General features: G+C 42.5%; 1 long non-coding RNA gene across 1 annotated transcript; it reads left to right on the top strand.

The window, feature by feature from the left end:
* The first annotated feature begins 632 nt into the window (after positions 1–632).
* LOC103877828 lies at positions 633–21,239 on the top strand. Its single transcript, XR_002517172.2, has 2 exons — positions 633–2,127; positions 20,610–21,239. It is a non-coding gene; the product is annotated as an uncharacterized LOC103877828 (long non-coding RNA).
* The last annotated feature ends 1,263 nt before the right edge of the window (positions 21,240–22,502 follow it).

Below are 22,502 nucleotides of genomic sequence, written 5' to 3'. Positions count from 1 at the left end.
GCAAAATCCTACTGTTTTGAAGGTCTAGCTCAATGATAAATTTCTTTGAAAAGTTTCTCCCCATGCTCTGAGACAGAATTAATTGCACTATCTTCATTATTCTCTGAGCACTCTGTCCATCTAGTATAGCAATTACTACATTATATGATTGTTGTTTACTTTCTGTCTCATTCACTGCACTCTATTCTTACTTATCTTTTCACTTTTTAAGTTTCGAATACCCAATGCAGAATCAATACATGTTGGCTTATATTGAATTGCGGATTTTTCTCTTATTATTATTAATGGTTGTCTCTGACTGTACACAATCAAAACAAGGCCATAAACTGAATGGCTTGTCTTTAACCTTACCTCTGTGAAGCCTTCTAGGGGACAGCAGTCATTCCAACCACAATTCCTAGTGTTTTCTTTTTTTTTTTTTTTTTTTTTTTTTTTGAGACGGAGTTCCTTCCTGTCACCAGGTTGGAGGCAGGGCTCGGACCAGCTCACTGCAAGCCCGCTTCTCCTGGTTCACGCATTCGCCTCAGCCTTTCTCGAGTAGCTGGGACTACAGGCGCTCAGCCACCGCCTCCGCTAGTTTTTGTATTTTTTAGTAGAGACGGGGTTTCACCATGTTAGCCAGGATGGTCTCGATCTCCTGACCTCGTGATCCGCCCGTCTCGGCCTCCCAAAGTGCTGGGATTACAGGCTTGAGCCACCGCGCCCGGCCCTAGTGTTTTCTAAAGTTGTGCAGGAGAAGGTTCCTGCTTTTGTGTTTCTGCTGAGACTATTATTTCTCCTTACAAGGACTTCCTATAAAAAGAGTAAAGACTCCATTTTGAAAGATCTTTAAGAAGAAATGAGGGAGAAAATGTAAATAATGTTCAATGAAGGTAAGAGTTATGGAGGAGAGAGGAGAACATGTCTCTTGCTATTGTCTAGAATTTCCCTTAGGGCAGAACTTGTGTTCACCATTGGCTTTGTATTATTTGTTCATTCATCCATTTACTGAATACATATTTAGGGAGTGCCTATGGTATGCCAGGCATTGTTTCAGTCCTAAGGAAAATGCTGAATATGGTGGACAAGGTCTCTCTCTTTATGTAGTTTACAATCTCCTAGGCATTTCACCAGGTTGCTAAGTGATTCATGTGGAAGTCAACCCAATGGCAGGTCAATAGATAATTAGTCAATGGTGTCTGTCAGGTATTTCTTATGTGTTCGTATCAGTGCTAAGCTTTGTAGGTAGATCCTTTCTGTAAAGAATTTAGAATGTGAAAATTAGTAGAGTCCTGTACAAAATGGCATAAAGAGTCAGCAAATCAGATGGTTCATAATATAAGGACATTAGCAGTTTAGAGAGTCTTGTCTGGAAGTACCATAGATGGGTATACCAGAGGCCTTTGGATGATCCCCTGAAGCCCTTTTCCCCTGCTCCCTCTACTTCCAGTGCCTAGCATGCACACTTGCCTGATGAAAGAGTTTTAAAATGTTTGCTGTGGTTGAAAGCCTATGCAATTGTATGTGGATCCAGGTCCACAGCCAAGTTTCACAGGAAGTGGTAATGAACTTGAGGCCTGAAGAATAAGGAGTAAATAGTTTGTGATGGGGCACAGGAGGATTCCAGATAGAACAAGAACATGTGTGGAGGCCTAGAGGAGGCAGAGAGCAGGGATTTCAAGGGCTGTATTCTGTCAGTATGGCAGGAACATAGAGAAGGCAGTATGGGAGTGTCAGGAGATGAAGCTGGAAACACAGAAGTGAAATCATGTAGGATTTCATTACCTTGCTGGTGTTATATAATAGAGGTCGTCTACCTGCATAATGCCCAATCATGGTGTGACACTCTCTCTGACTTTAATGTGTTATAAATTAATTTTTGATTTTAGGTTTTGCTAACATACAAATTTGCAGACACCCACGCAAATGCACATACAAAGTTTTATGAAAGAGCACTTGACATGATCCCTTTTGTGCTGACTGTGAAGTCCTCCAATGACAAAAGTTGACGATTCAGGGGTTAATGATTACTTTGTAATGTCGACAAAAGAGTAAAGTCACAAGGTCTTAAGACAAAATGAATCTGTTGAAGGAGAGGGAAAATGGTTAAGCATGAAGACAAAGCTCAAGAAAAGATTAATATGGAAGGTAAGAAATAGTACCCAGTATAAAAATTACCCTTGATGTGTGACTCAGCTCCAGCGTATAGTGAGTTCTATTCTTGTGTCTGTCACAGGAGGAATCTAGATAGGACCTCATCCCCCTCTTCTACTAAGATTGCAAAAGGGAGATGAGCTATCCTATTTCTTCTTACAAAATAACAGAGCTTGCCTGGGAAGAGTATATTAGTGGGCCAATTACAGCTGCATACTTAAATATGCAGACAGCTTTCAATTACTGGAATGGAGAGAGATGAGAATGTTAAAAAAAAAAAAAAAAAAAAAAGGCCTAACGACAGACAATCCAAAAGTCACTGAATCTTGGCTTTTGAATGAATTGCATTGTTTTTTTGCAGCAGCAGATTTGTGTTCCTAATTATGCCTTGCTTAAGCTAATATTAAAATGAGTTTGCATTCCCAGAGAAAGCACACACCAGCTGGGCAAAGAAAAGAGAGGGTCCAAAAACTTAGTGAGTGATGGGGTATGGGTAGTCATAAAGGAAGGGGTCTAGGGCTAAATATTTGCTATAATAATAAAAAATAGCCCTCCCAGTTCTTCCCAAATCACATCAATATGCTGTAGCACACAAATACACATACACACACGAAAATTTATTATTGCTAAATCAAGAAACCAAATAAAAGCAAGCACAACTTTACATAGAATGTAGAAAATAATTTCTTGTTTAACATTATCTTGCATTTCAAAAACCAAATTGTCTTTGTTATAATATAGTGGTGGGGGGAATCACGCTTAAAAGCTGTTTGACCTCTGTGAAATTTAAACTTTAATTATCACTTAACCTACGAAAACTCTGCCAATATTATAACAGTAAGTCCCTTCAGAACCATAATTAAATTTCTGCCTGTGGGTTATATGGATAAATACTGTAAGAGGGGGAAATCAATTATGTGAACATTTAAGTGAGCCATAAAATCCAGGATTCCTTCTGGAGACGAGAGTTCCTAACTGTTATTTGAGAATTCTAGGATTATGTCAAAAGAATAATTATACCACCTTACTCTAGAGACAATGAAGGTTGATTACCATGCCTGGTAAGTGAGAGTCTGAGAAAGTACAATCACAGTCATGGAATTTATACTGAGAGTCAGAGAATATTAGAGAGCAAAGAGGATGATAGAAGCAGCCGCTAAGATTTACTGAGTATTTACTATGGGGTATGCATGGCTTTAGTCCAACACTTCCTGTTAGAAGTAAGGAAATTGAGGTCTGCAGAGGTTAAAAGACTTAGTCAAGCTGCCCTATTAGGAATGGCCAGAGGCAGAACTAGAACCCAAGATTTCTGACTCTTACCCCAGGGCTTTCCTTCTACTCCAGACTCTGTCTGCAAGCTAGAAGATCCTATCAATCAATCACACCCGCAGGCTTTTCTTTTTCCATCACATAAATGTGCCGGGCACAGTGGAAAAAGCATGGACTTTAGACTCCAGCCTCGATTTGATCACTTGCTTCTTACTGGAAATTCTGACCTACTGAAGGACTGCTGTGTTTCTCCGCTGCTTCCTGGAATAAAGTCCAATACCCTTGCTTGGTCTGCAAGGCTGGCGCTGGTGGCTGAGGCTGTACTAATCTCACCAGCTTCACCTTACGACGGTTCCACCTCTGGCCTCTGCTCTACCTGTCCTGGCATATTTTCCCTTCTTTGAAAGGCCACGCTTCCTTCTGCTGTTGGGGCTCCTTGGTGCTGGTGTAGGGAGTGCTCATTTGCCCGCCTCCTAAGTAATTCCTTGGGTCTCAACTTCAATCTCGCTTCCTCGGGGAGGTCCTCTTGGATCTCCAGATTGGGTTGGCTCCCTCTGCTATTTCTTCTCACAGCATTTTCACTTGCCCTACCATAATTAATTAATTACTTGTGTGGTTGTTGAATTGACACTGCCCTACAAGGATGCAAGCTCTGTGAGGCAGGGGCAGGGTCTTTATTGTTCATTTTGGTGTCCCCAGTGCTGAGGTCTGTAGGAGGCACTTAAATATCATATGAATGAATGAACCCACCTGGAACCTGAGTTTTTTTTTCTTCTATCAAGTAGATATAACAAGCATTGGGGATTGTCAGTGCTAAAAGGCATATTTATTTAAGGTATCCTGTTCAGCATTAGCAGCAGCATAGAACTTGATAAATGTGATTTCCATTTTATGCACCTTCTTCCTTCCAGGGCAGTGCCCTGAGGCACCATGACTGCGGCAACATCTTAAAAAAAAAAGATGGAATTACCTTCTGCATAGTTTAGGTACAAAGTGTATTTTATGAATTCTGTGTTCTTGCATCCTGGATGCCCACTGATGGCATATGAGGCAGCTTTCCATGAAACAGTGTATTTGATAAAACAGGGCACCTCACTCCCCAGCTGGACAGGATGACACAGCGCTTACTGTAGGCATCATTCTGTCATTCTTTCGGGGTCAGAACATGAAGCTAATCACCCTGCTGAATATGGAACAGACGAAAGGGGCGCAGCTGCTCTTCTCAGCTGGTGAGCTGCTGGAGCTTGAACCAGTGTGGTTTTCAGGTGTCCTTTTCCCCCCAAACCCAGACAGAGTGACAAGGAGGTGGCTTGGATTTGTGCTTACTAGAAGTCCCTGGCCATGCTTTCCTTTGAAAGGAAACCCGTAGTTCTCTTCCTTCCCCTGCAGCTAGGATCCAGACTGCCTGAAGACAATGAACTTTGTTTCCTTCTCAGCAGGCTCTCCTGTGGATTGTAACTCTCCTGCAAGCCCTTGACCCTCTGCTGCTTTGGAAACTCTGTGAGGAGTATGGAAGAGGAAACCGATAGACAATTGGGGCCAGGTTTTTGGTTTTTGTTTGTTTTTGGGTTTTTTTGAGACAATTTCACTCGTTGCCCAGGCTAGAGTGCAAAGGTGCCATCCCGGCTCACTGCAACCTCCGTCCCCTGGGTTCGAGCGATTCTCTCGCCTCAGCCTCCCTAGTAGCTGGGATTACAGGTATGCACCACCGAGCCCGGCTAATTTTGTAACTTTAGTAGAGACGAGGTTTCTCCACGTTGGTCAGGTTGGTCTCGAACTCCCGGCCTCAGGTGATTTGCCCGCCTCGACTTCTCAAAATGCTGGGATTACAGACGTGAGCCTCCACGCCTAGCCTGTTTTTCGTTTTTAACATAAGGAGAGGTGAGATGCGGCATGTTCAGGGATGTCGGCAGCAGAGAAGTCATGTCACAAACTCTTTAGGAACAAGCTATGGATGGGTCAAGTTTGAGTTTACATTAAAGGGAAAGGAAACATTTTATTGTAATTTAAGGCAATAAAACTGGTGTTTAAGGCCATGGGTATGAAATTAGATTTAGAACCAAGATTTGTCATTTATCTGTTTGGCCTTGAGTAATTACTTTACCTTTCTAAAACTCAGTTTACTCATTTGCAAAGTGGACACACTTTTAGTACCTATCTTATAGGGTAGGGATTGGCAAATTTTTTCTGAAAAGGGCCAGAGGGTAAATATTTTAGGCTTTACAGTACAGATAGTCTTTTTTTCAAATTCTTTTTGTTTCTATAAACCTTTTAAAATATACAATTAGCTTGAGGGCCATGCAAAGCAGGCCCAGAGCCATACTTGGCATCCCCTGTGTAGGGTTAGATGAGTAAGTGAGATCAAATATATAACATTGGATCTAATGTTTTATCTATATACGTTATGTATTGGTCCATTACATTGGACCTAAAACATAGTGAATTCCCAATAAACAGTGGATGTGATTATTCACACCTGGTGATTGTTTGGAAGGCTAACTAAGGGCAATAGCCAGAGCTTCAGGCTTATTAACTGAGCAACCCTGCCACACACACATCTAACAGAACAGACATTTACAAAGGAAAATATAACTCATACAAATCGGAACTGTTAATATGATCCTCATTATTGGACTGAAAGCATTTGAAAATTAAATATTAAATGCCCCTTTCTGGGGGACAGCTGGGTACAGCCTTTGCCATGCACCCCTTGTGTTCTATTTCACTACATTCTGCTAGGTAGTTTTTATTGTCCCTGTTACAGAAGAGGAGCAGAAGCTTGAGGAAGGGAACTACCCCAAAAACCAGTTCTGTCTGCCCAGGGCCTTCTAGTCTCTATTCTCTTTTTAATATACATGCATTTGCATCATCTTTTGCTCCCTGACTCTGAAATAGATGGCTGCCTGCTGAATGGAATTTAATGAGTGGTTCAGAGTTGGTTCCTAATTGTATACCTCCTGTGTGCCAAGCCCTGTGCTACGCACTGAAATTTTTTTGTGAATAGATAGCACAGTCTCTCTTGTTAAAGGGTTCAAAGTCTAGCAGGAAAGACACTACCTGTATAGCAAATCATAACATATTATGAAAGTATTCTATTACTCACGCTTGGCAGAAACTTACCAAAGTCAAGTCTTTGTCTTTTGAAGGCCATTGTGACAATGCCTAGATTTGTATTAAAAATATCCAACTTGGATCCGATCACAATCTCCTACTCCAATATAAAATCTTCATCAGTTCCCTGTTACCCACAGAATGAAGCTCACACTTCTTGGATTCTATTCAAGGCTTTATACCAAAGCTTCCCAGTGGGTGTGCCAGATACGCTGAGATGCTGATCCACCACAGCAGCCTTGTCCTTTCCCCCCGATGTACACTACACATGTGGTCATTATTCTACACATGCCTTAATCTGAAGTGGTTTGGGAAGAACTGTCTTTTACGAACTGTCCCTGACTTATTTTTCCTGCCTAATTGCCCTCAGTTGTCGCAGTGCACGTGGTGTCTGCTCCCTAATCCTTATATATTGTCCATGTTTTTCAACCTCCCCACCTTTGCTTATGTGGTTATCTCTGCCTAGAAGTCCTGCCCTACCATTTGACTACTTCTGCATAGCCTGCACATTCTTTACAACAATAACCCATAAATTAGGTCTTTCATGAAGAATTCTCCAAGTTCATTGTCCCTTGAACTTTAATAGCGTCTTATCTTTTTTATGGCACATGTCCTCTGTTATATCCTTAGTAGTAAAAGGACCTAGTGCTGCTGAGTCTGGCATGTAGTAGGGCTCAGGTGGCCGGCTGGCCAGAACGCCTGTCTTTCCTGCTCTATTTGTGGAATCTTAGGAAAATTACTTTTATCAGTGGCTCTTAAACATGGCTGCACATTAGAATTGCCTGAAAAGGTGTTTTGTTTTGTTCTTTAATATCTGGATGACCAGGAAATACCCCAGACCAATTAAATAAAAAAACTCTAGAGGGTCGGCTCCAGCGCCAAAGCTCCCCAGGTGACTCCAATATGCAGTCAGGGTCAAGAGCCACTGTTTTAAACAATCTGAGCTTTGTTTCCAGGGTTTTTCTAAATATTAAATGCAATGTTTGCAAAAACTTGGCCCAGTGCCTGGTGTATAGTGAGTGTGCAGTAACTGTTAATTGTTGTATTATATTTTACCCTGGTTTTTTCAGTTCATTGCTAATAATGTCTTGCACATAGTAGGTACTGAATAAACACTGGTTGAATGAAGAAATGCTACTTAGGGAGACCCAAGAGGAAGCCCCAGAAGGTTGTTGCTGAGAAGTGGCTTCAATGAGGAACTAAAGGTTGTGCCTGGAGAAGAGGCATGGGGTTGGCAGGGGGGCAAGTGGTCTATCCTGGATGCAGGCAATGGGCTGGAGGGGGGTGTTAGCCTTTACAGTTTTGAAAGCAATAATAAAACCAAATAAAAGTCAGTCTGCTTTTTGTTATCACCATGCATTGGAAATTCCTAGCAACACCAGTGATAAAGTGTTTCTTGCAGGAGCAGACTTCTCCCAACATCCCTGCCCCCCCTTCCCCTTACCTTGGTAACCATTGGCCTGCAGCCCAGCAGGAAAGGACTGAAGAGCTCTTATAGTCAGCACTATTAATGAGCTAAATGGCTTGAGAAAGAAACAAGGGAACTGTAAATTATATTTATAAATTAAGTCATATAAAGCTGGACTAAGTAATTAAACTGTGCACCCATAATTAAATACTTGTATAGCATTTGGGCTCTGAGATCTGTTTCCGCTGTAATAAACTAGCTTTGACCTCTAAATGGTTGGCGGTCTGTGTGGTGAGGTAATGACTCATACAGAGGTCCTGGGCGGAGTGATGCCAAGGTCACTGTCTAAACAGAAGGATCCTTGAGGGATGTCAATAGAGGTGGTCAATGCGATGGGTAAGAGATACACAGGTCAAGTGATAAGTAGAGAGAAAGCCTCACACTCCCGCGAACCTATGAGAAGCAACATTAGCATCATAGATTAGTGAAGGAAGGCCAAGAAGCAGGCTGAACAGAAAGGGAAGTCCTTCCTATTTTTGGCCCCAGACAACCCTTGCACTTTCATTTCCTGTTCTCCCCTTCTGCTGCCCCACCTAAAGCCCCAGAAGTCAATATGCATTCTTTGAACACAATCTACTTCTAATGTCTCTCTCTGCCTTTGCCCTTATCATTCCCTGCATGTCCTTCCCTTCTCCTTTCCTCATCTAGCCATTTAGTCCTTCAAGATTTAGCTCCAGGGTGCCTCAGGGAGTATATTTCTGGCTCATTTTGGTAGGTGGTAAGTGTTCCTCTGGTTCCCACAGTTACGTTGAGGTATAATCCTCTGCAGAACCTCTCCCCCTATAAGGTCCTAGGGACCAAACCCCCTCTTATGAGTTCCTAAAAGTTGCTTGGCACAATGGAAGATGCTTAATACTCATCTGCTAAGTGAGTAAATGAATGAAGGGTAGTTCTGTGAAGAAGGAGGTGGCATTCTTATTTTCCGGGTAGAAGAGCTAGACTGTAAGCTCTTGAGGCTAGGAGCTATATTTTATTCAGTTCTATATGGGCAACAGCAAAGTGCTCAGCAGACAGAAATTGCTCCAGGAATAATTGCTAGGTGAACAGGAGACATCAAAAGGAGATTGGCTTTGGCACAATTTCCCCTTATCCCAGCTCCTCGCCTCCAAATAGAGTAAGAATACTGCTAGCACAGGTGTCAATGTAAACTGGTGTTTACAAAGCATTATTGTCTGCGTTAGTAAAAACAGGTAGGAGGAGACCAGGAAACATAACCAGATCTAAGGTTGAAGTGAGATTTGTCGGAGGGGTGGGAGAAAAGAGATGGGAAAGAGGGATGCTGGAGCCTGGGAGGCCCAGATGTGGGAATTCAGGGAAAGGATAAAGAGAAGATGATGATGAAAAAGGGAGCCAGAGCAGCCTTAAAAGGGAGATGACACAAGAAATGAGGAGTCAAGGGGGCACAGTTACGTTTGAGGGGAGAGTGATCAGCTGTCAGATAAGCTATGCAAATGGCAAGGGAATGTTTCCAGGATGAAAGAAGGATGGGGAGAGAACTGGGAGTTGGGGACACTGAACCAGGAGGCGCTGGGAGGAGTCCAGGGGAGAGGCCCAGCTGACTGTGTTGCTCACAAGCACCCAGATGGTTCAGAGACACACCAGGGTTTGAAATCTGCTGGCGGTGGTTAAAGAGCTCAGACTCTGGGCTCACACAGAACTGCTGAGGGTAAAAGTCTGCATCGCCATTCCTTATGTGTGGCCTTGGGGAAGTTGTGTCATATCTCTAAATCTCAGTTTCCTTATATGTATAATGGGAATAAATGTATCTACCTCTTAGTGTGGTTGTGAGAAATCAATGAATTAATATCTATGAGCAGTGCCTGGTCCAGAGTAAATGCTCATAAATATCAGCAGTAATAGTTACATGTAAAATCTAATTTGACATTTGACTCACAGATTCCATGTTTTTCTGTGCCTTTTACCCCAAGAAAGGGGAACGTCCAAAGCGCTTCTGAGTACCCCTTATTTCTATAGGTAGCAGATATAGGAAGCTGGAGGGAAGAGCATTATACATTTCTTAGGCATTGTTTTTATTAGGGCTTCACTATGTTCATTCTGTTATGAAGTTTTGTGTTCCCCAATGGGTTGCACAAGAGCCAACTGTGCATCCCTGGGGAAGTGAAGTGCCTTCCTGAGCCTTAGATCACCCATTTGTAAGTTAGAAGGATTGTTTTCTGATTCCCTAATGGCCTTTCTCATCTAACATTTCATGATGCCACTAAGTCTAAATCAGTCAAGGCCTGAGGTGGGAGTAGGGGGAGAGGTGGGCACTGGCTGGGGACATCCTAGTTGCTTGTAAGGTCAGGGAGCTGCCGTGGTTGCGGGCTTCAGTCTCAGAGTTCCAGAGAGTACTCAGAATGGCTGTATATCTCGCATTGGGAGAAGGGCAGAGGGATGAATGTCCCAGCGGGCCTCTGTTCTGGTCAGACAGTGGCCATGAAACATTTATTGGGGAACAGGGCAAGTATAAAGAAGTATTGCAGGGGGACCCTGCAGCCGTTTGTCTCTCTGCAGCCCTGAATTTACAGGATTGCCAGGTAAGAATTAGATTAGGTGCTGCAATGTTTTATCAGACCAGATGTCCTATCGTGTAAATCCCCTCAATATCAGCCCTTACAGGCTTAATGAAATTGCAAGAAAACCCCTGTGCTCTCTACTTGAGCCCTCATATTTATTTAGGTCATCTATAATTTGAGAAAATATCCTTTTCAATACCCAAAGGCTCCTTTCTGTGCCTCTCTCTTTTTCTCTCTCTCTCTTTCCCTGCAGACATGTTTTTCTGTAAATACTGCAGCTCAGCTCTGAATCACACATCAAAGCATTTCTTCTTCATTCATCTTTTGAGGCCAAATTGCAATTTATAATGTCTGTGGTTTTCACTAATCTGTTTCCATGTCATCTCACTTTAAATCAGCAGAAAGCAGCTCACAATAACACACTGAAGCTGCCCCATGGAAGCAGAGAGTGTAATTTGAGTACGGCATTATTGAGTCTCAGTACCCACAGGTAGAACTGTCTGGGGCCTTTATTATACCCAACATTAATCTCGGTAAACAACTTGTTTTGATGAAAGCTGAAAGCCAGATGAAACAACGAAAATTCATGGTTATCAGAAAACAAAACGTGATCCCTTTCTCCTCCCACCTCTTCCGGCACTTTTCTGTGACATCTAAGGCTTTGATAATTTGGTCCCCATAAAGGGAGGGCGGAAGTCAGGCTGTTTGCCTCAAAGAACATGCCGATAGACCGTTCCAGAACCTTTTGAGAAGTGGACATTTGCAGAGCTGGGTCAGAGTCTAGGGCCTGGGAGGAGTCCTGGAGAGCTACAGGTTTTGTGCTTTTTTTTTTTTTTTTCCTCCATGGAAGAAAGCATTCCTGAAGGCAATTATTATGCCTTGTTATTTAACCCCAGCTGGTTGTCTCCTGGGAACGGAGCTGACATCCATTGTGATCATCCTTAGCTTTTCGGGTGAAACATGGTTCCTTAGAGGCTCCAGGATCTAAGCGGGTGTGATAAACCAAGAACACGTACACTAATGGAAAACATTTGCATGGATAAGCTAGGGTTAAACACACCATTGAATAAAAACCGTATTGTTAAGCACATCAGTTTTGCACAAGTACTGGATGGAAATAATAGTATGAATAATCTTTATTCTTGCTGAATTTCTCTAGGGGACTTTAAGGAGCTTAGTTGTTACTCAGGCCAACCAATGGAAGGTTGATGATTTAGCATCTCCAAGTCCTCGAGTGCCTCGGGGTTTAATTTCAGGCCCAACTCCCTCCAGGCTAATAGAATCTGCCCTACTTTCCCAGAGAGGAGCCAGTAAAGATCTCTGTGTTTGATCTTCTGGGAAGTACACTAGCCACAGAAAGGTATCGAGTAGGGGGAGACCTGGGGAAGGTAGCAGGGAGTGTTGAGGGTCTGGGGAGATAGGGAAGGAGGAGAGTTTGGTTAAAATTCCTAGTTCAGTCTTCCCTGGGAAGGAGATGCACCATCATGACACTATACAGTGTGCTTTAGTTTACAAAGCAAATTCAGATCGAAACATTCTATATAATGTAAGTCAGGAAGGAGACATTATCTTCATTTTATAGATGAGGAAATCAAATCTCTGAGAGATTGCAGTAATTAATGGCCCACAATTACACAGCTATTAATACTAAGGGCAAAAGGAAATCTTCAAAGCCAGTGTTTCTGTCATACTCCAGTCTGCTCACAGAGACCCACCAGGCTAAGGTTAAACCCATCACTGAATAAGCACAGAGCTGGTACTTGCAGGTCATCCAGTCCTCACTGTAACTGAGTGAAGTAGATGTTATTATCTCCATTTTACAGATGGGTAATCTGAACATTGGAGCATTTAAACCTCCTTCCCAATGTCACAGAGCTAGTAAGCGGCAGAGCTTGGATTTGAACTTAAGTCTTCTGATCCTAAATGCAGCACTCTTTCTAAGTCACCTTGTTGGATATTGGAAAGTCAATCTGGAAATAAAGAATGTCAGCCCTTTGCTATCCTGAATTATCTGGATCCATTGTGTACACTAGGAAACTAATGAAAATTTCATCTACTTTTCTGTAGAAATATAGGATTGTAATGAAGAGTCCTTTGCCCTAATTATGTGCAGCACAATTATGTCCCTTCCTACTGAAGACAAAGGTAGTTTTATGGATGTGCCATGCAAATGTAGTTGGGGGGGTGATGATTTTGTAATGAACTTGAAGTGGGTTGTCAGGATCAGACAATAAATAGATGAGGACAGGGCAGGGTAAGGCAAGGTGGAAAGGGGTGTGCTGCCCTCAAAAGACTCATTCGGTTTTAAAAAAAAGGTTTGGTGAGGAGGCTGACTAAAAGCAAAGACTGGAGACACATTACACGGTAAAAAGCACAGGAGTGGATAAAGCTCCTCCAGAAGGGGAGATCTAAAGCAGAAAGTGGTTTTGAGAATCTAGCGAAAGCAAGGCCTGTCTATCTAAATAACTTCGCATGCACACACCACTGTTTTCCTAACCTGTAGCCTTGGAAAAGTGCCCTTTTCCAAGAGGTAACACAAAAGAAGACTTAAGCAATTATTTATTAAACTCAGTCTGTTAGTGAGGCATCGGAATTGGGTCTTGTTAAGGGAAAGATGGAATGGAATCTGGGAAAGCAAGGAACTGCTATGGAGTTTGTAGTTTGGGTCTGAAAAGGAGATTTGCATTTGGAACCCTGTCAGAAAGAACCTGAAGCTCAAAACGCTAAGCCAAGCAGCTAAGCCAAGGCATATTGCATCCATCAAGTAACCAGCCAGCCGGGGGTGAAGTCAGCTGGGCCAGGAGCTAGTCTGCTGAGTGGAACCGTACCAGGTGGGAATCGGTGACTAACCTGGGGAAAATATTTATAATTTACTTATCAGTAAACATCATGTACTCTGAAATGCGGCATGTTGAGGTCAAGTAGATTTTCTCTTAATGGCTTCCTGAGTGCATTCTGCCCACGGATTCACAGAAGAATGAGGAGCAGGGAGGGGAGGGTGCCAAGCTACAACCCCAACACGGCACCTCCAAAGAGAGAAGCGGATTGTACCCGCATTCAGGAGGGGAGGTGAGGCTCATGGCCTGATCAACGATTTGGTCCCGGAAGTCCAAAGTTGCCTTGTTAAGGGTAATCTTGTTCAGTGTCATCTAGGCAAAATTACTGGGATGTCACGTTGTAACTTCATATTTGTTAGCTGGACTTTACAGAAAATTAGAGGTTATGACTTTGGTCAGGTGAAAGATAAGTGGCTCTGTTAGAAACATTCTGCTTTTTAAGACTTGGGATGTTTCTCAGAATGGTATCCTGTCCATCTGGCCCAGCGAAAGTAGGAAGTCAGGGAAATGGGTGTGTTAATTCTGAAGTAGGACTTACCTGAAATAGGAGTGAAGCTGGCTGGATTATCCTACATTCTTTTCCTTGAAATGAAAAAAGGGCACACAAGAAATTATTCAATCCTTTCCATGTTAGAATATAACTGACAGGTTGATTTAGACAAAAGAAAAGATACGAACAAAAGCTACTCAGTCAGAACATCTTCTGCAGAAGCTGCAATCAGACCGCACAGTCAAGATTTTTTCAATGACAATTAACGTTCACTACACAGCGATCAAACGCCTCTCTTTGGACAGGCACTGTGCTTGGTGCATGGGGTGAGGGATGGACAGTCCTTTCCTTGTGTGGAGACAAACTTGTTAACTGCTAGCATGAAGCAGAATCAAATAAATGGAAATAATGGGTTTGGAGAGGGAAATTGGGGTTACAATGAATTCTGACCCATTACAATAAAGACTGTTTTGTCTGGTTGTGATTTGATGTGAGTAGATTTGGGATCTTTCTGCTAGGCAAGAAGAGAAACACTGAAAGCCAGAGAGTGGGCCCGTAATTTTGGAAAGCCGAGAGGACTGATGGGGTTGCCAAAGCTGGAATGAAATTAGAGGGGAGGCTTCCATGCTCCCACTTTAGACCTTTGCAGAGGAATGGCGTGGCATTCGGGTAGGTCCTGAGGGTAAGGAGCATTTGCATGACAAGGGCTTCTCAACTTTGACACTGTTGACATTTGGGACCAGGGAGTTCTTTGTTGTAGGGGACCGTCCTATGTGTTGTAGCATGTGTAGCAGCATCCTTATCCATTACATGCAGTGGCACACTCTACCCAACTTGTGACAATCAAAAATGTCTCCAGACATTGCCAAATATCCCCTTTGACCTTCAACAGCATAGCTGGAGGCAAGAGGAAAGTGCTTCAGGCCAAATGACTCCTTTGAACAAAGGTTTGGTGGTGTGACTCTGCCTGGGTATGTTGGAGAATGATGGCCACAGGATGTAGTTAGGAGAGGGACATAGGATGAGAAGCATCTGGAAAGGCAGTTTAGGGCTGTGTTGAATACCTTGCTAATAAATTGGTCTTGATTTTGCAGGTAATTTGGAGAGCATGAGGTTTGGGAGGGGAGTGACAGAAGAACCTGGCGGGGGTATTGGAGATCTGAATGGAAAAGCAAGACAGTGAGCACAGAAGACAGGAGGCTGCACCTACCTGTCCAGATGAGAGGTAGATTGAGCTAAACGTAGTAAGGATGGAGAGGAGAGGGTGGGCATGAGAGATATCACTCAAGGAGATCTGAGACTTGGTGACAACCAATATGTGGTGGGCGATGGCAAGAGAGAAATTAGATGACTGAGAGGGAAGATGATGTCTTTGACTTAGGGAGAGGTGAAGAGGAGGAGGGGCAGATCTGCATTCAAAATGGTTTCATAAAGCCCATTTTTGTCCATACCTCCAGGTGAGTATGCAGGAGTCACTCAACAAATCCTTTTTATGGATCTTGATTTACCAGTTACTGGTTCAGGTGGAGCAAGTCACCTGTTTAGCAGGGCAAAGACAAAGGTTTGCATAATATTAATAATAATAATAATAATAGCTACCATTTTTTAGCACTTACTATGTGTTAGGCACTGAGCCAATATTTTACACACTATCTCATTCAGTATTCAAGCAGTCCCATGAGGTATACTACTTTTGTCCCCACCTTGGAGATGATTTCATACATCACATATTTATTAAGTGACTCCTATATGTGCCAAGCACTGTTTTGGGCATCCAGGATATATCACTGAATAAAACAGCGGGAATAAGTCCCTGCCATTGTGGAGCTTACCATTTAGTGGGGAAACTAAAATGAGGAAACTAGGACTTAGTGAGACATGGTACCTGCACATCCACCCAGCGAGTGTGTGCTGGGCAAGATGAGGGCAGCAATGTACCTATTGTGGTCAGCTGTGGTCAGGCCTACTTGAGCTCCCATGTGGACACAAATGGGAAACTCCCTTACAAGGCAACCACAAAAGAAGAAAGATTGCCCAGTGTTGGCATGTAAGAACTCTAAAACCCCAGAGGCTAGAAGTGAGGACAGGTAGTCTGGCTTCCTGATTAACAGAATTATTGAATTATCTGGAGTTCATGTGTTTTCCTGGGTACTTCTATAAGCAGAGATATATAGTCAGCGTGCTCACAGCTCTCTGCAAGTTTAATCAGTCATGTGTCTCCTTCCTGATTAATTGCCAAGATCCCAAATTTCAGTTAAGAGTCCATAAGAAATAAGGGGGTGAGTGAAGAGCTATGTTGATCCACCTTTAACCTTACCTAGTTTAGATATTTTGCACTATTTGTTAGCTGCCTTGAGAGCAAATCAAAAAAACCTCAGCTATAATTAAGGCCATCCTTCTTGCCCATCCTCGACTCTAGTCTGGACTCTATAGGTTGTCCTTGCTTACCTATTTAGGGTTGCCAATGTTTCACATTCACCAGGGGCAGTGGCCTCATGGCTACCCCTGACCATATCCTTCCCCTACATCAGCTGAGAAAGGACAGACCTGCTTTTTGTACATTTGGGTGAAAGCTTTGTTTTTTCTCAAGAAGAACAGGGATAGAAAAGCATTTTATCTTGCTTTCCTCCTAGGCAAGAGGAATGACTGCTCTGCGCTATGCAGGCCTCAGGGGCCTGTGGTCTGAGGGTTTCATGTGTGACATGAAACAGTTCAACTAGCTTCTTCTAGAGCCATGGAGGTTCACACTGGTCAGTAGTGTCCACTGCCCAAGACTGGGGAGGAAAATCCAAACTGATTGTACACAGAATGCACAAGGCCTGGCCTTGGAGTCCTGTACATTTAAAGTAGGAAGCTTTTGGCCACAGTACATGTAAAACCACAACTGAAACAATGATGCAAGTGTTTGCTCATACAGTGAGCAGTCTGGAGTGGGTTATGGTTCTGGTATGACCGAGGCTTAACACCATCCTGAAAGACCTAGGTTGCTTCCTACTTTCCATCCTGCCACTGTGATGTTGGCTTCATCCTCAGCCTGATGATAAAATAGCTGCTGTACTCCCAGCCATCATTACTGGGCCAGTCATGGACAGAGGAAGAAGAAAGATTTTCTTTTTCTAGTTTAAATGCAAGGAAACTGTCCCAGAAGCCTCCTAGCCGATTTCACCCTCTCGTTGGATCAGTCAGAATTAGACCACATGCCCATTCCTAAACAAAGCCTTGCCAAAAGGAATGGGGCTACTATGACTGACTTGTAGGCAAACCAGAATCACCATCTGGAGATGGAACTGACGTCAGCTTCCCCTGAAGTCCATGACTTTGTGAAGGAAGGTGGATACTTGAACTAAATCACATTTCTATTCAGGTGAAAGAAGAGAAGTGGGCAATAGATCTTGGATAGGCAACCAGGAGTGTTTGCCTCAACAGCTAGCCATGTGGCTCTCACTAGTTCAGTGCCTCCAGAGAAGGAAAGCAACTTACCTTTGTGTCTTCCCTCACTCAGTCCTACCCTGGGGCCCCCACATCTGATGCATTTGGATTGTGCTAGCTGGAGGCTTGTGTTTTCTTTTCTTTTTTTTTTTTTTTAATTTTGTTCTGTTTTTAATGCTAGTTATAATCTTACTTTGTACTTAGGAAAGGCCTTTCTTCCAACAAGCTCCAGACACTTTTATAGACTTGATGACCTCTGCCCTGAGAACTATTATCTTCCATTTATGGAGGTGGTGTGAGGGTCACGAGGCAGCCCCAAAGGCCCAATCTGGAAGCAGAGCACATCCTGCTCTGGGTTTTCTAATAGGAGTGACAGGCTGGAAGGACTAAGACACCATCCATGAGAATGGCTCTGGGTGCAGAGGTGTGGTCTGTTAACAAAGGCTTCCTTTGTGCTGACTGAAGTTTCTGGAAAAAGTTAGCTCTCCAACAATCTTGGAGAAGTGCTCAGTGATTACATAGAAGCAGAGTGGATTAGAAAGGCTGAAATCAGTATTTGTCTATCTTGGCTCATTCTAGTTCATTCCCTTGCCTTTGGGGGAAAATCAAAGGGATTCTTTCAAGAAATATTTGGTTCCTTCCCTATGTTGGCCATCGTGTTGGGCATTGGACATATAGTCCGGAACAAGACACGGTTCCTAACCTCAAAGAGTTCACAGATTGTGGGGGAGAAAACTTAAAATATAGGCAATTACAATGCAGTGGAATAAGTGCTTTGATCCCCCACTGCTGGGTGCAGGGCTTCCAGGAAGACCTGCTGTTAAAGCTGAGATTGAAGGGACAGGGAGGAGTGAAATATTGTCTATTTCCAAGCAAGTCATGTCTTACCTGCAGTTTCTCAAAGTTTGAGGTGCATTAATTTTACAGAATGTTAACTTAAATCATTTTTTTTAAAAGAAAGCATAGATGATCAGGTAAGTTTGGGGAATGGTGGGGTAAGCAGTCTGTAGGATTTTGCAGAGCTTTTGATAACTGTATTAGTGATAACCATGAACTTCTGAGAGAGATATGAAGTGGATATTTGCCCTGTCATACCGACTACAAAATCTTTTTCCCTCCATCTTTCCCAGATGAGTGATTTTAATGCTGAGAACTTACAGTACTGTAACTGAGTTGAGATTGAGGGTAGCGGCAATAGCAGGTCAGAGGAAGCATCACAGTTCTGCTCTAAAAATATAGGGACTAGCTTTTCATATAATGGCTGTGTTTGTTTTATGAACCTATTTACATTCTGTAGTGGACACCATGGTCTCCCCTAATAATTAGACTCAGTCAATCATTTGTAGGAGAACTATTCTTCTTGCAGTGAATGGGTCAACTGTGGCCATGAGGCCCCATTTTCAGTGTTTGAAATGATGAAACAGGAAGTATGCTAAGGACTTATGGGGGAAAGTTTCATGCTCTAAGAAAAAAGAAAAAAAAGGAAGAGATAGCTTCTCTTCTTCCTCTAGGCATTCTCTCTAAATGTGATGGCTGGAACTGTAGAGCCATCTGGCCAACAACCTGAGGATAAAACTAATACCTAGATGGCAGAGTAGAGACTGAAGCTATCCAGATCTTTGATGATAACATTGAGCTTCTGATTAATCACACCTGGAGGCTGTCCTAACTATTGACTTAACTTTGACTTCTTGTTATGTAATAATACATTTCCTTATATTTTAACTATTTCTAAGCAGACTTTTATGTTATTTGGAGTTAGAAGCATCCTGGCTAATAAACTTTCTTATTTTAATCTTCTCACATCCTTATCTCATTGACATATTTAGTCATTTCCTTGATGAAGGCACATGACTTAGATTTTCAGAGTGGAGGTAAAGTTTTCCTGGACTCAGGTGTCTGAGGCAGCAGGTGGTACATTAGTGAAGCACAAAAGCAGCTCCGAGACTCATGTGGTTTAGGCAAATGAGGACGGCTGTGGACTGATATTCTAGTGGGGTTGGTTAATGCAGTGCTTGAAGGGCTGAACATGGGCCTGCTGAAGACACCAGCCAGGCAGCTGGAACTCAGGAGTCAGGCAGGGCACAGAAAGAGGAGAAGCACTTGTTAGGCCAACTATTCTGGCAAAGGCCTGAACTCCCCTACAAAGTTTTCATGTACCCAGTCCCCCTACCCCAGAACTTTTGCTGCTTCAACAGCTCTCTCCCCACGTCTCCTCCCTTTGGCTTCAGTAATGTCCCTTTAAGTGTTTTGTGGCTTCTTTCCCTTGACATCACTTTATTTTTAGCGGTTCCAATTTATATTTATACATATTCAATGAAATGTCTCTTTTTTATGTACAGGCCTGTTTACATGATTTATTAGTAATTGTGTCCATTAATTTTTCTTAAACCATCTTAGCCCCTTTCAAGAGTATATTTCAGTAGTATTAAGTATATTCACATTGTTGCAAAACAGATCTCCAAAACATTTTAATCTTATGTCATGGTTAATTTTATGTGTCAACTTGATTAGGCCACGGTGGGCCACAAGGTGCCAAGATTAAACCCTAATTCTAGGAGTGTCTTTGAGGGTGTTTCTAGATGAGATTAGATTTTAAATCTGTGGATTTAGTAAAGTGGATTTCTTTCACCAATGTGGATGGGCATCATCCAATCCATTGAGAGCCTGAATAGGGCAAAAGGTGGAGGACGGGAGGATTCGTCCCCTTCCTGCCTGCTTGCTTGGGCTGGCACATCAGTCTTCTCCTGACCTTGGCCTGGGATTTACACAATCAGCTCCCCTTGCTGTCAAGCCTTTGAACTTAGACTAGAATTACATCCGTGGCTTTCCTGGGTCTCCAGCTTGTAGATGCCAGATAACAGGACTCCTCAGCCTCCATAATGGCATGAGCCAATTCTGCATAATGTGTGTGTGTGTATATATATATGTATATCCTGTTGGTTCTGCTTCTCTGGAGAACCCTGACTAATACATCTTCCAAAATTGAAACTCTATACCTATTAAACAACAGCTCTCCTTTACCCCATCCCCACCCCAGCCCCTGGTAACCACGATCTACTTTTTGTTTCTATGAATTTAATGATTTTAGGTATCTTATGTAAGTATCATTATACAGTATTTGCCTTTTTGTGACTGGTGTCTTTCACTTAGCATAATGTCCTCACTAGAGCATGTGACAGGATTTCCTTTCTTTTAAGGCTCACTCTTATCCCATGTGCGTATGTACCACATTTTGTTTGTCCATTCATCTATCCTTCTGTCTCTTGGCTATTGTGTCTTGGCATCACTTCTACCTACTGTTGTGGTTTATGTTTGGGTTTCTAATTCTGGTGCCTGTGTTTCACTTTAACCAGATTTCTCTAGGGAATGTCCTGGAAGAGGATGCCTGAGAGACACTTCATCCTCCTAAGGATGATCTTGCTAGTGAACTTTTCCAAGAAAAAATTTATTCAGAAAAAAATGACACCAAACAACCATATGTGCTCTATGTATAAGGTAAAAGGTGAACATCTTTCCTTTAATGTAACTACTCCATCTCATGTCTACTCTGTAGCCATAACTCCAGCTGAAATGTAGAATTTGAAAATTCATTGTCTTACTCACAAAAGATAACGCAAGCTCAATATAAAAAAATTTGAAAAACAGCAACAAAAACTATCATTTCATTAGGTCATATTTTATGCAGGGCCCTCTACCAGGTATTTTAAAGATACTCTTTTTAATCTACATGACTCTTTGAAGGAGGCATTGGTAATATTTCAAATAAATTGTAGATTGGTGAGAGGACATCTGCTTCCTAACACCATCACTGTGCACACTTCCACCATAGCCTCTCATTTATTCTCCATGAATAGAAAACTGCACGCCCACAGCGAAGCAGGGCAGAGCAGGTGCAACCCACTTTGGTGGGCTTTTCCTTTGCCCCAAAGTTCCTTGTGGGCTGCTCAACTGCCAGTGATGCTCCTCGCATGGGTCAGGTGTCCTATCCTGTCAGAGTTGGGAAAACATCTCAATTCTTGCCTCCCCATTGCCCTTTTATACTTGGGCTTACGATTCCAACACCATCGTAGAAGACCTAAACTAACCTTTGTATTTCTAGTAAAGAGAATGTTTACAAACATTGGACTTACTTGGTTTGTGAGCCAAATAGCATAAACAAGGCTATAGAACAAGCCTCATTTTCTAGCACTCTGAAAAGCCCCTTGCTCTGCAGTTCACTCTTAGGAGCTGATTTAATTCCCTCTTACTTTGGTGATTCTGATATAGATTTGGAGATGATGGTAAATTCATTTCCCTATGGTTTACTTATTTATTTTTGTTTTCAAAATCTCCAGTTTACAGTTGAAGAAACTGAGCCTCAGGAAGGTTATTTCACTCAAGACCCAACATTTAATAAGTAAGAGTCAGAGATACAATCAAAGTAGCTGTCAGCTAAAGTGGACAGAATACAGATGGGTTTTGGACTTGGCAAAGTTCCTTATTATTTTTGAGTTCCACTTTCACATCCAAAATGAGAATAATAGTTACTACAATGATTGTCGTAAAGATTAGAAGTAATATATGTAAAGCACCGAGCTCAAAGCCTGGCTCTTGGTGGGTGGTCCATAACTGGTAGTGATTATAAATGGTCCGCCTGTCTCCAAAACCTTTGAGCTCTGATTGAAATGACAATACCCTTGCCACAGAAATGTAAAAACAAAAAAGAAAAAGAAAAAGAAAAGAGAGGAAGGAAAACCATCAAATCATCCTTTCATCCATTGTTGCATTCCCCTGAAAACCAAAATCATTAGTTATGTAGTGATTTTTCCATTTCCCCCATTTCATTCTTTCTTTCTATGAAGTATTTTCCTGATAGTTGTAATCACACTATATATATAACTTGTTTAAGGATTTCCTTTCCACTTTTCATCTCATGCTAGGATGAACTTTAATGTCTACTTTCCTACTACTGGATTTTGCGGAAACCAACTGCCCTAGCAATTAGAAGCCTAGGTGGCAGCAGCCCTTTGGGAGTCATGGGCCTTGCCTGCATGGTGAGTAGGAGCTTGCTTAATGCTTCTTCATTTGTGAGTGACTTTGAACTGCTTTTTCAGAGTGGGAGCCACCCTTTGGCACATTGGTATATTGACCTTCACCATGACTTTGTCCTCTTAGAGTTTGAGAGCAGACACTTCTTCCTCTGAGACAGCTTTCCATTTTTCCTCCCTTTGTGCTTTTATCTCACTCTCATCATCAATGACCCAGAT

This window comes from Papio anubis, chromosome 12, assembly GCF_008728515.1.
Source record: "Papio anubis isolate 15944 chromosome 12, Panubis1.0, whole genome shotgun sequence".
Classification (NCBI taxonomy): domain Eukaryota; kingdom Metazoa; phylum Chordata; class Mammalia; order Primates; family Cercopithecidae; genus Papio; species Papio anubis.
The sequence above is the reverse complement of the archived record's forward strand: the minus strand, read 5'-3'. Positions and strand labels throughout refer to the sequence as shown.